At 41.8% G+C, this 14,605-nt stretch overlaps 1 pseudogene; it reads left to right on the top strand.

Moving 5' to 3' along the window:
* Positions 1-12,166: 12,166 nt before the first annotated feature.
* On the top strand, positions 12,167-13,946 carry LOC131481850 (cullin-5-like; annotated as a pseudogene).
* Positions 13,947-14,605: the final 659 nt, after the last annotated feature.

Here is a 14,605-nt window from a genome sequence, read left to right as displayed (position 1 = left end):
GTGGAAAAATTCTATACACCAAATTTGATTTTCTCCAGTAACTGATACTAAAATAGAGCAAAATCTTTCTAATTACAGAACCTGGTGCCCACCAATTATGGAGATTACCATAAATACGATCTTCATTAAGTCCTTAAATTAATTTACTCTTTAAAACTTAATTCATCTTAGTGCAACCAAACAAAATAATTTGACTTGACTTTTCTCAAGAACTCCTTGGAATAGAGACTGAGGAGGTTAGGAAGGGAGCTCTGAATCTGTGAAAAAAAAAATCTCATTTCTCCAGGAACGGAGTCCTACCTGAGAACAGAAGCCAGAGCGGGTGGTGAGCAGGAGGTGCAGGAGGCCGAGTCACAGTGCGCAGTGAGCAGCAGCCCCTGGAGGTCTTGGCTCCTGCCTGTCCGGAAGATGGGAACCTCCTGTAAGCACAGCCCTTGGGAGGCAGGGCAGTTCTTTGCACATGTGCTCTGTGGCGATCATTGCTACACCATGTATGGCAGTGCTGTTCACAGTACCTAAGTCAGGGACTCAGTGCAGCTGTGCATCACCAACTGAATGTATGAGGGAACGGCGAATACTGTTCAGGTGTTGAAAAACCAGTGAAATTCTGTCATCAGCAATGAAAGAGATGGACCAGAGAACATCATGTTAGTTGAAATATGCACAAACGTTACATGTCCTCCTTCCTATTTGGGAACTAAAAAAAAAAAAAAAAAACAATATGATGTTTTTTCATTCTTTATTTGAATCTAGAGTTACAGAAAAAGAGGGAGAGATGAGAGCAGAGAGTGCTCTTGCATTCACTAACTAACTCCCCAAATGGTGGCAACAGCTGGGGCTGGGCCAGACCAAAGCTGGGACCAGGAACTTCTTTTTGGTCTCTCACATGGGTGTGGTGGCCCAAGCCCTTGTGCTATCTCCAGTTGTTTTTCCCAGGGGGCGTTCGCAGGCAGCTGGATCAGAAGTGCAGCAGGTGGGAGCCAGCACCACAAGCAGCAGCTTGACCTGCCTGCCTCCATGCCAGCTCGCAGAATGATGGCCACTCAGGACTGGGAGGGGTGAGAGGAGCAAAGGGAGTTTGCATTTAAACAATAGAAGGCACTGGGCATGCTCTGTGGGTTGTGCTGAGTACACTAATTAAAGTTGTCACTCATAGAGAAAGCAGAGTATGGAGTACAGAGGGGTGCTTTGCACAACTCCACAATTTGGGTTATTCAAATTCAAGGCCATTCTGAAATCAAAATTTCTTTTCAAAAGAAGGCAGCATGATTGTAACCATGGTGATTAAGAACATTGCTGTAAGTTTTGAGCAGCTGGGATTCCGAAATAACTCCATTGTGCAGAGACATCTGTTTAACATGCCTTACCTTCCTACATTCCACAGTATATATAATCTTGTGTATCAGAGTCTCATGACCAAGCAGAAGATAAATTCTTAGAATTCTAAAGAAGGAAGAAGAGGTAACAGAGAGGAATATAGCTGCCCTTCCCCAAGTGAAACAGGGCAGGGCCCGAAAGATAAAGTCAATAAAAAAACAGTGAAAAATCAGGAGCAAAGCCATCTGCGTGTAGGAAAACAAATACCATTTGAAGTCTTCAATTGGTAGGGAAAGTCTGCGTTATTCAATTCAAGTAAGTTAATTGGCATTCCATGTAGAAGAAAGCAAAGGCAGAATATGGGCGTCTCAGTCAGCCCCGCAGAGTTTTCAAGACAGGAGTGGAAAAATACTCAAACCACAAAAGAACTAGAAGAAAACAAAAGATGATTTTGTTAAGACGTAACAGTTTTAAGAAAACATTTTTTATCACAACACAAAATCTAGAAAGTATCAAGGAAAGGATCAATGAATCAGACAAATAAAACTGAACATCCACATAGAGCCAAGACTGCAACACAGCTGTGGGCAGCAAAGAGAACCGGAAGACAGTGAGTTCAGCCCATGGAGTGGTAAAGATTTTAACCCTCGAGAGATACAGAAAAAGGGAACCTAGCAGCACTAAGAAAAAGACCGTAACGCACAAAAGAATACCGTTTCAGAGAAGACGCATGTTCAAAAACGATGAAGACATGACCAACCACGTTAGTAACTAAAGTGTTAGATTTGTAACGCAATCCGATTCCAGGTCTTACAAACTTCTGAGAAAACAGACGTTATTGGTAATAACTAAAGAGGTCAAACACGCTTGATGCGTTGGAAAGATGACTTGACACTTTCCATTCAGTGTGCATCCATTTGACTCTCATTTTTCCTTCTGGAAACCACTCTGTGGGAAGAATCACAGAGACGTTGAACTAGTGAAGAATTAGAAAAGCCTAAGTGTCCATCCACAGGAGAATGGCTCAAAGCGACTTCAGAAAGTCCACAAAGAACTGTGGACATCAAGGACATGTCTGGGGTGGGCGTTTGGCCTAGCAGATCTGATGCCAGTTCTGACATCTGCTCCCCTGTCAGCGTTGAATGCCTGCTTCCACTTCACGTTTCTGATGACCTATTTGTGCAGACCTGAGGGTGGGCATGATGACTCAGCAGCTGGGTCCGTGCTGATCCTGTGAGAGCCCCAGATGGAGCTCCCAGCTCCCAGCTCTGGCCCAGCCCCAGTGGTTGAGAATCCTGGGAATACAGATAGGAACTTCCTGTCTTTATCTCTTTCTGAGTCTGTGTGCCTCTTTTCTAGTTTCTGTGCCTTTCAGATAGATAAATGAATGAAGAATTTTTCAGTGGTATTGATTTTGGTGTAAAAGTGTTTGAAATCCATGTATATTTCTTAATAATGCATGTTTTCCATTAACTTTTGGAAGAACCTTCATATATTCTGTCTGGGGTGTGGGGGAGGAAGGAACCCATTTTACACAACATAAAAATGGACACATGCACACAGTACAGAACGTGGAGAGTTCTGTTTCTATCTGTGCGTGTGTGCATGTGTGCGTGCACTTGTACACACACTCAGAATTATGCATGTCCTAGGAAAAAGACTGGACAAGCAGACGGCTAACTATAACAAGTGTCTGTGGAAGGTAGGGGGTTAGAGGGACGAGAGATTTTTATGTCAAATAGAATGTGCCAATGGTGCTTTCATTTCCAAGCTACCAAAACACAGCGGTGCTGCGAGGCCCGCCTCATTAACCCTGGGTCAGCCTTATGCCTTTGGTTGAATGGCTGACTTTGAGACACAAAATTCAGAGTCCACGAGGAATACCTGCGGAAGAGCTCAGTCCCTCCAGCAAGTCCTGCCATTTCTATTCATTTAACAGAGCTAATTTCTGTGACATTTTATTGTCACACAGCGTCGAGACCAAGACTGTCTTCAGTATTTATGAGGGCATTTACAAAAGGAACAGAGCAAATGCCATTTGGACAGGTCGCAATAATTCTCGCAGTCACCCCCCAATTAAATCAAAACAGAGCTCAGGAAACAATGGCCAAGCATCTGGAGGGCACAGCCGAGGTGACGGCAGAGCAGCCTCATGGAAAACAATGTTGTGAGGAGTGAATGCGTTCAGATTTTGTTAAAATTAACAAAAATAGAAACCAGGATAATTATCAAAGCAAAATGGCACAAAGACCGAAGGGACAACAAAATGTGGGTGTCAGCCAGTCAGTGCAGCTTGCAGCGCTCACTCTTCATGGTTTCCTTGTTCCCCGAGTGGCCAGCCAGGCTCCGTCCACTAGGCAAGGGATGTGGCTGTGTGTGTGGCCCGGAGCTGCTTGTGGTAGCTTAGACACACAGGTCTCCATGCTCTCGAACCCCTCCCCTCCCTGACCTCATCCCCAAGATGTATAAGAGCATTACATTACTAGTATACCTAGGAGTTCTCTGATTCTAACCAAAACGGTGGCCTTCAATATTTGTATTAGATTATGCAAATGAGCCAACAGGGTTAAGTGAAACGCTTGATGCCATTTCTGACATTTGGCAAGAGCAACGTGACTGCCAAAGCTCTGACAGGCTTCTCTTCTCCTTCAAGGTCTAGAGGGGAAAAAATAGAAAATTTCTCCAAGACGTGGTATTTCATACAGATATTTTCCAGTGATGATACCTTATCAACTTGGGAAGTTTGAAGATCAAATTGCTTGAGTCTGTTCATGGCTCTTGTAAGAAATAACCTGTGCATTGAGTCATGTTGGACCAATAACCCTGCTGTGGTCCCAGCTGAGTCCACACGGCAAGGACTTGACTACTCAGAGTGTACACAGGCTACACAGAATAGACCCTTCCCATTGACCCTTGTTGGATAAGAATCTTCAGATCAACTGATAACCATGTGAGAGTACTTCAACAGCTTTGAAGAAAAGATGAATTGATAAAATGCCTTTGGTGCAAAATTTTTTGAAAACCATAATTTGTTTATTTGTTTTGTTTTCATAATACACATTTTCCACACACTTTTTTGAAGCTGCCTCTTATATACGGATTAAAAAAATTGGGCCTGGCATGGTAATCTAATGACTAAATCCTTGCCTTGCATGAGCCAGGATTCCACATGGGCGCCAGATCATGTCCCAGAGGGCCTGCTTCTCATCCAGCTCCCTGTTTGTGGCCTGGGAAAGCAGTGGAGGATCGCCCAAGGTTTTGGGACCCTGCACCTGTGTGGGAGACCCAGGAGACAGTTCTGGCTCCTGGCTTCAGTTTGGCTCAGCTCTGGCCATTGCAACCACTTGGGGAGTGAATCAATGGATTAAAGGTCTTTCTCCTTGTCTCTCCTGCTCTATGTATATCTGACTTTCCAATAAAAATAAATAAATCTTAAACAAAATTTTACACCAAAACAAATTTACTTTCTCACTCCATCTCCACAAACTTCTACAATTAACCCTGTGCATCATCCTTCAAATTCATGTTTGTTTTATTTTCCCATGGCTATGGATATTTGGGTAGCAAAAGGCTTAATTATAAGCAGAAACATGTATATAGTCACTATATAATTTACACTGAAGAAAAGGTTATGTCATCTGTTTCAGTTGACATGAGATGACTTCTCATGCAAATACTGTCATCTGGTTCATGCCATGGCGTTTGGACACTGTGCCAATAACTGCAAAACACACTTGCATACAGCACAGCCTAATTAAAACCTGCTGGTGATGTCCAAATTAATAGATGCCATTGAAATATTATGTTTTTTGTGGCAGAAATACAGTGTGTGTATTTATTTACATCTGACTTGCTTTTAAAGTCCATCTTGTAACATGAAATTATGTACTCTGTATTTTTAATAGTTATTTGTATCCTGATTGTGATTTATTATACTTCAAAGAGCTTTGAAATTTCCAATTCCCAGAAGGCTTTTGAATGTAAAGTGTAGTTGTTTTTAAAATAACAAAATCGGTGAGATTATCTAAAGATGGTGCTCCATACCCAAGAAAGTCACTAAAATGGGATGAAATTGAGGAAGTAGAGCCAAAGCATAATTCGCAGGATATTAATCTCATTCTTCCTTGGGGGACAGGAAACAGGGCTGAGAAATGGCACTCTGTGGGAAATGGAGAAATGAGTTTAAACATTTCCTAAAAAATTATAATTTTGTTATGGTCAGGAGTAGCTGAGTAAGAGAAAACTGACTGATGTGAAGGCATTAAATATGTTAGGAAAAAAAGAAGTATCAGGACCTTCTACCAGGGCAGCAGGCACAGACTGGCTGCTCAAGGTCTGAGTTCTGATGGAAACCGACAGGCCCCATCATGGGTGTGCATCAGGTAAAAGATGAAGTTAGCGTGCCTTTGCTGTCTCTCCTGGCTGCAAATGGAGTTTTAAATTAAAAAAAATATTCAGAACCAGGGGGTTAATTCCCAACTGACTCAGCATTGGGGACATGCTTACCCCATTATTTAGAAAAAAACAAAGAGCTGGTTTGGGTCTTCTTCTTCACATTTCCAGAAGGAATCAGTATGTTCTATGAAATTTAGAATTTAAAAAAATAATAACAGAACTTGATAGTTATCTGTCATTACCATCTGTTATTTCAGTAGAAATCTAGATAGCATTATTAAATGGTGAACACAAAATAATTCAAAATATTTTAAGATTAATTCAAAATATCAAGGAAAACACCTGGAATCCATGAATAGTGAAGTAGTTCAGGCTTCAGTGGTGTTCCAGAAATGTATCCTCTGTCTACCCATAGCATTACCTAGTTCCAGCCCCATTTCTCCCTAAAGAATCTGGTGTGTTGATGGAGGTGTCTGGTATTTACCATATAACAAGTTCTCAGTGTGTAAATTAGGAGCCAGGACTTTGAGATTAGAACGTCAATAATTTTGAAGCCAAACTTAGTCCCATTGCAGGAAACTGTCAAATTGTGTGTGCCCAGTTTTGCTGGGACTTTAGCCTCTAGATGGCCTGTATTGTGCCCCTGGATCAAATGATGCAGGTCAAGACCCAGGGGTGATCCTATTGTCTGTCACCCTGGGATGCAGACACGCCAGTCTGCTGTTTGCTCATATGCCATCCACTCCGAATAGTAGCTGCATTTCCCAGCTGAGACTGTCCCAGTTGACAAGCCCAGCACCCCATGCTGACCCTCCGTGGACCCTTGTCTGCCCAACCTCAGGTTTTTCTTCTCTAGAATGAGGGCAATCCTTGCTTTGGGGATGACAATTACATCGTTTTATATTTACAGAAATCTTAAGGCACAGCTCAACAATTGTAAGCACTCATTTGGGGGAAAAAAATTGAAAAGGGTGACTCATTCCAGAAAATGAAAGAACTGAGGAGCAAGATGGAAAAAATAAGGCTATTCTAGAAGAGGCAGTGTCTTCTGAGCTCCTGAGGACAGAATGGAGCAAAGAACTAAGCGAAGCGTGAAGGAAGTAGGCGACGGCTTAGATGAGGCAGTGCGGACCCAGGAGCGAGGCAGTGGCACCTGTACCTTTACATCCGCACAGTTCCTCGGCTCTGAGAATGTCTCGATTGTCTGTATCTCGCTGGGTCAAAGGATGGTTGTGTTTAGCAGCTTTTGCAACAGTCAGCTTCAGAACAAAGTTAACGCATAACGTTAGGGGTCACTTCGTTTGCCTCCCTTGATCTTAACTCAGGGGAGCTATGTGGCATATAGAGCAAGTTAAGCCACCACCTCTGCCCCTGGCATCCATTATGGACACCATTTTAGGACCTAGCTGCTCTGCTGCCAATCCAACTGCCTGCTAATACACCTGGGAAATAAGTGGTAGACAGACCCTTCCACCCACATCAGAGACCCAGGTGGAGTTCCAGGCTCCTGGCTTCAGCCTGGCCCAGCCCCAGCCATTACAGACATTTGGGGAGTGAACCAGCTTGTGGAAGATCTCTCTCTCTCTCTCTCTCTCTCTCTCTCTCTCTCTCTCTCTCTCTTTCTCTCTCTCTTCTTCCTCCCCCATACCCCCCCACCATTAAAAATTTTTTTTTTACTTTTTTATTGGAAAAGCAGATTTATAGACTAAAGGAGAAACAGAGAACAAAGATCTTCCATCTGCTGGTTTACTCTCCAAGTTGCCACAATGGCTGAAGCTAAGAAAATCCGAAGCCAGGACCCAGGAGCCTCCTCCAGGTCTTTTACACAGGCATAGGGTCCCAAGGCTTTAGGCTATCCTTGACTGCTTTCCCAGGCCACACTCAGGAAGCTGGATGGAAAGTGGAGCAGCTGGAACATGAGCCAGGACCCATATGGGATTTAGCCACTAAGCCGTCTCGCCAGGCCCCCATCTTTGTTTCTATCTCTCTTTCTCTACCTTTCAAATAAATAAATCATTTTTAAAAGGAGGATGAATTTAATAACTAATTTTAACCATTGTTCTTTTACCTGTGTTATTGTTGTTTCTTCATTTTCTCAGTTTTCTGGTACTCTATTTCAGATGCTCATCAGCTTGTGCCTCCACTGTTGTAAAAATTCCTCACCTCTCTTTGATGACGTCTTACTGACCCATTTTCTGTGCAAAACCATGCACCATCCAGACTTAATGCAGTGGCTTGTGTGCGGTATTCCCCACTCTGTCACAGCTGGCCCTCCTAGCATCATCTCCTACCAATGGTAGGAGACCTCCATGGGGATGGCTAGATAAGTGTCACCAAGCCAGAGGCATCGCAGGTGGCTGTCAGAGTTAGAGTTAGAGTGCACCGCAATCCATGTGCTTTCCGGGAACCCAGGATGGCCCCTTCTTTGAAAATAGGATTATGGTGATAAAGGAAGTTGAGAGGAGGTCTCTGTGTTGTGGAGGTGGCTTTGCCAGCGTAGAATACATGAACAGACACACACAGGGGAGGGTACTGTGGAGACTCACACAGGAAGGCTGCCATACAGCAGCAGACACAGAGATGGACATGAAGTGCCTTCAAGCCGAGAAATGCCAGTGGCCACTGGCAATGGGCAGGATGTGGGGCCGTGGGACTCTTCCCTTCGGGGTGGGCACAGACCTTGATGACACCCTGAATGTGGCTTGCGGAGTCACCACGATGCAGCCCTAGGAAACTGGTCCCATGGTTTTTGAATAAGAAACGTTCTGGCCTTTCTTCTCTGGAGAAAGTGTTGTGGGACCAAGTGGGGTCAGATGTATGAGCATACTAAGCTTGTCAAATTCTAGGCATGTCTAACCGTGTGAAAGTCTTGCTTTGGGGAAACCTTCTCCTCTCCTTACCTAATGCCTGGCACAGCACCTTGCCCATGGAATGCCAGAGAGGACTTGCTGGGTGTTCTGTTTTAATGTATTCATTCACTATACTGAATTTGTTTTATCTAAAAGAACCCAAAATATAGATACATAGAACGTGGCGCATGATCACATTAACATTAGGCCATTTATTCAAGTGGAGCTTTTATTGCTTATTATTTTATTTCAAAAAGAAATGATTTGATTTATTTAGGTGAATATAAATAATACATTGCATTGTAATATCAGCCTGTCATGTATTAATTTTTAATGTACTAATGAAGCTAAATCTCTGTGGATTTAAAAAGAAGATTTAAGTTAAAAATATTGAATGCAGTTTTTTTAAAAATTGGCCAGCTTAATTGATGCTACTTACTAGAAATCCAATAAAAGCATATTTTAGTTATAATGACTATTTTAATTCCCTTGAATATGCTCATCAGTAAATTTAATCAACTATCTATTCAGGCTATTGCATAAACTGTCTAGTTCTGGCACAAGGAAATGATCTCCTGCAAAGAAAAAAACAAAAAAAACAAAAAACCAAAAAACAAGCTCCAGATTCCAGGAATCATTATTTATAGAGTGAATGATATGTCCCTCTGTTTCACTCTAAGATTGATGGCATGTCAGGGGGCCCATGATTAGAAAAGTCTGGGAATCCCATACTTCCTTTTTGAGAAAGAACTTGTTTTGAATGCTGAAAGCAGGCAAGTCCTTTCTTACTGCCACACTTTCCTGTTTGGTCGCACACAGCCAGGCAGCACAATGCCTCACACAAACACCCTGATACCACAATGTCTGCACAAGACACAGGCACACACACACGTACACAGGCTGACACCACAATGCTTGCTAAAAACACACACACACACACACACACACACACACACACAAACACATACCCTGGCATCACAATACTTTCTAAGCATACACACACACATACCCTGGTACCACATAAATACATACACATCATGGCACCACAATTCCTGCCCCCCACATCACCGTGGCACAATAATGACACACATACAGAGACACAGACACACGCACACAGGCTGGCACATCCTGGCACCACAATTACTGCCCCACCCACATACCCTGGATCTTTAATGCCACATACGTGCGTGCATACACACTCACACCCTGAAAAACCACAATTCCACTCTCAACACACACCATAACACCACGATGACACAGACACACACACAAAGACCCTAGTGCCACATTTAAACACACAAACACACCCTGGCACCACAATGCCTGCTACACACACAGCCTGGCACCACAATTCCTGCCCCCCACACATACCCTGTCATGGCAATCACACACACACACACACACACACAAACACACACCCAGCACCACAATGCTTAACACACACACACTGGCACCAATGTTACACAAAGCTTGGCATCTTCTGGTGTGTGTGTTTGTGCGTGTGCTGTGTATATTTTAAATATTATCTTTAAAAGTTCCTTTTTACATTTGAGTGACACAGAGAGAGAGAGAGATCACACATCTAATGCTCAGTCCCCTGAGGATTCACTCCCAGCCAGGGCTCAGCTGGGCCGGGTCACTCAGAAGGCAGGGACAGAGTGACAGGAACTCAGCCCCTGAGCTCTCCCCAACTGCCTCTCAATACACACACTGTCAGGAACCTGGGATTGGCAGTAGAGCCCGGGCTTGAACCCATGTCCTCAGATGGGGTTTTGAGTGCCCCCAAATGACCTTGCCACAGCTGAGCCAAACTGATCTGTGTTCTAGGCTGCAGCTGGCCACAGCTACTCAAGCCATGAATAGGAGATGAGCATGACTGCTTTGTCAGTGGATGGTTCTATGTTCAGCTGAGTTAGTAAAATAAGGAGATGCAATGGAATTGAGCCTGGAGAAGTGCGTGCTGTTTGCCATAAGCAGGTGAGTGGTTCAGCCACAGGAAACACAGCGGGCGGATCTTAACGGGGAGAGGGAGAGAATGGATTAACTGATGATATAGAAGACATGGCATAAATTTACAAGATTCTTTATCTTGCAAAAATGCCTTACACAAATGCACACATTGAGGTTTGGCTTTTGAAGCAAAGCCAGGGCCATTTTATGTATTTCTATTAATTTATTTATTTGTATTTTTCATTTTTAGTATTTATTTATTTTTATCAGAATTGCAGATTTACAGGCTAAAGCTGGGGCTGGATGGGAATTGGAGCTCCAACTCCAGCTATTGTAGGCATCTGTGGGCAGGAACCAGCAAATAGAAGGTCTTTCCTTCCAAGCACCACCAAGATAGTTACTTTCGAACTCTATCAATTCATTTTGGCCTGTAAAATGAAGACTCAGCCACTACTAAAACTATATGAACACTGGAATGTCTTTTTCTGCTGCCACAAAGTGAAGTAATCCATGGATGTTCAAAAAAATCAAACAAAACCTGGAGAATTAATGTTGATCATTGACAAAGTGACTCTTTTTGTCGTAGTGGCTACTAATGCTAATGGTATTTCAAGGAATCCAAAAACTTTCTGGGCATTGATATTTTGTGATTAACTTGGGAACTACATTTTTAACTAAACCTTTTGCATAAGCTCAGCAATTTCAGGTTTGTCCTTAATAAGATGCAGCTGAGACATTAACAGACACAATAATGGAAAATTATTATGAAAAAGTACCCAGGAGATTCTTTAACACGTTAACATCTCAGCGTTTCTTGTAGATGCTCATGCTGCTGTAATTCATCTGAACATGAATGCAAAGCCCAAACACACCAATCAGCTAATATCAAGAAAAAAAATCCCCTGCAAAAATGCACTTATCATTGTACAGGCCACCTGGAAGTACAGGTTATGCGAAGTAGGGCCTTGATTGGAAAATGGTCACTTCCTCTGGAGACCATTATGCTTAGTGAAAGCAGTCAGGCCCTAAAAGGCACATAGCATTTTTCTCTGATTTGTGGAAACTAATGTAACGAGTACAAAAATGCAATGCTGTAAGTGATGCTGACGTCTAGAAATCTAATTACAGTTTCTGACCATCTTCTGTACTCTTGCGGAACAATGGCTTTTTCACTTCCATATTTCACATGCCAGAATGAGTGCTCAATTAAAATTACCCCAAACAAAAAAAGAATATGAAAGGACCCAAACGTCATCCTCCATGAGGATTTCAGTCTAAAAACATTAAAATCGGATCCAAAAGTTGGGTAAAGAGAAGTGATTAAAATAAACTATGGTTGCTGAGACAATTGATGAAGAACTAAACAAGTATATCTGACTTTCCAACAAAAATGAATAAATCTTAAAAAAAAAACAGTTTTTTACAAGATTGCCTTTCTTTTGCAGCTCTGGTGACCATGTAGGCGAAGCGCCAGGTGCCTGGGACGAGGTCCACCCCCTCTGCACAGAACCCCGGCCCCCACCTTACCCTCACGGCTGGTGTGGGCCACACACAGAGCCTGTGGGCTCTGGAGGGAACTCTGACCTCCAGTTTTGGCCTAGCCCGGAGCGCAGCCAACTCTTGCATCCTCTCACAAGAATCTAAGTTGAGGGAACATGGCTATGTCTAATCTCTTAAAGAATAAAGACTGTCTTCACTTTGAAGACAAGTGGGATTTCATGCACCCGATTACGCTAGTAATCTGTTATGAAGCAGCAGTGGTTTGATCTGTTTTCAGACATTCATGCAGTCTTTCTCTGGGATGATAAAAGCCCAGCAAAAATCCATCAGGCTTTAAAAGAAGACATTCTTGAGTTTATTAAGCAAGCTCAGGTGCGAGTACTGAGCTTTCATGATGCTACAGCTTTATTGAAAGCGTATATTGTTGAATGGTGAAAATTTTTTATGCAATGTGACATTTTACCGAAACTTTTTTTGTCAACTGGAGATTACTTTAATGGGTAAACAAGGGAGCAATAAAAAATCAAATGTTGAAGACAGCATTGTTAGGAAGCTCATGCTTGATACCTGGAATGAGTCCATCTTTTCAAATATAAAAAACAGACTCCAAGATAGTGCAATGAGGCTGGTTCATGCTGAAAGATTAGAAGAAGCTTTTGATTCTCAGCTGGTCATTGGAGAACGAGAATCCTATGTTAACCTTTGTTCTAATCCTGAGGATAAGCTTCAAATTTGTAGGGACAATTTTGAGAAGGCATACTTGGATCCGGCAGAGAGATGTTATAGAACACAGGCACCCTCGTCTTGGAGCAAAGGTTAAAGGAGTGCTCCTGGTGCTTAAATATGTACGAACAAAGACGTTTTTATCACAAAGCTCATTTGACATGACGTCTTATGTTAGACATCTCTGCTGATAGTGAAATTGAAGAAAATATGGTCGAATGGCTAAGAGAAGTTGGTTTGTCTGCAGATTATGTAAACAAACTTGCTAGAATGTTTCAGGACATAAAAGTATCTGAAGACTTGAACCAAGCTTTTAAAGAAATGCACAAAAATAACAAATTGGTTTTACCAGCTGATTCAGTTAATATTAAAATTTTAAATGCTGGTGCCTGGTCAAGAAGCTCTGCAAAGGTCTTTGTCTCACTTCCTACTGAACTGGAGGATTTGATACCCGAAGTAGAAGAGCTTTACAAAAGAAAAGAAATCATAGTGGTAGAAAATTACATTGGCATCATCTCATGTCAAATGGAATTATAACATTTAAGAATGAAGTAAATCAATATGATTTGGATGTGACCACGTTTCAGTTGGCTGTGTTATTTGCATGGAACCAAAGACCTAGGAGAGAAAATCAGCTTTGAAAATCTCAGACTTGGAACTGAACTCCCTGATGCTGAGCTTAGATGGACTTTATGGTCACTAGTAGCTTTCCCAAAGCTCAAATGGCAAGATTTATTTTACAAGCCTCATGTCAACTCACCCAAAGACTTCACAGAAGGCACCCTCTTCTCAGTGAACCAGGAGTTCAGTTTAATAAAAAATGCTAAAGTTCAGAAAAGGGGTAAAATCAACTTGATTGGATGCTTGCAGCTCACTACAGAAAGGATGAGAGAAGAGAATGAAGGAATAGTTCAACTAAGAATATTAAGAACCCAGGAAGCTATCATTCAAATCATGAAAATGAGAAAGAAAATTAGTAATGCCAAGTTGCAGACTGAATTAGTTCAAATTTTGAAAAAGATGCTCTTGCCTCAAAATAAAATGATAAAAGAGCAAATTGAATGGGTAAAAGAGCACAAATATATCTGAAGAGATTAATCTGATATCAACACTTTCATATATGGCATAATTTTGAAAATCATGGACAATGTTAAGAACTCAGATTTTGGAGTGCTTGGGCAGAAAGTTGTCAGCAGTTTGTGCTGGAGATAGGTTTACTTGGACTTTGATTACATATTAAAATCTCTGCTTTACCTTACACTGTTTTGCCAATCACTTTAGTTAGCATGATGGCATCCCCTTCATGTTGCACACACTATAACAGCATGCTGTTTTGTGGAGATACTTGCATTCATGAAGAGCCCATTATGAACTTTAAAAGGTAAATTGATTTATGCCCACCAGGAGCAATTCCATTGGAAAGGGTGAGGATGGGGTTCTTGTTGCTTTTTTTCCTCTTTTTTCCTCTCTTTAAAAAAATGTACTTGCACAAGGAAGGATCTTCATATATTCATGCACTGAAAATGCTGTTATCTTTTGTTTTTAAAAATTTCATTAAAACTAGAAATAGCACTGTTGGTTTGTTTTGCTGAAGAGAGTGAGCTGGTCAACGTAGTGTTGGGAGAGGGCAGATGTAGATGAGAAGCTAAATATTTAATAGTATTGAATTGTTGTTCAAACACTGCTTCAATATAATAACTGGAGTGTAATAGTGACCTAAAACAGGTATTAAATATTTCCAGCTTAAAAACATTAGTTTTCTTTCAGCAAGAGATTGCTGTTTTAGTTGTTTGTTGGTATTTTTTTTTTTTTTGGTTTTAATCTTACATGGCTGAAAAGCTTGTTTTGAAAAAAAGTGCAGTGTATATTAA

This window comes from Ochotona princeps, chromosome 14 (genome assembly GCF_030435755.1).
Source record: "Ochotona princeps isolate mOchPri1 chromosome 14, mOchPri1.hap1, whole genome shotgun sequence".
Classification (NCBI taxonomy): domain Eukaryota; kingdom Metazoa; phylum Chordata; class Mammalia; order Lagomorpha; family Ochotonidae; genus Ochotona; species Ochotona princeps.
This window is presented reverse-complemented; position numbering and strand designations above follow the sequence as displayed.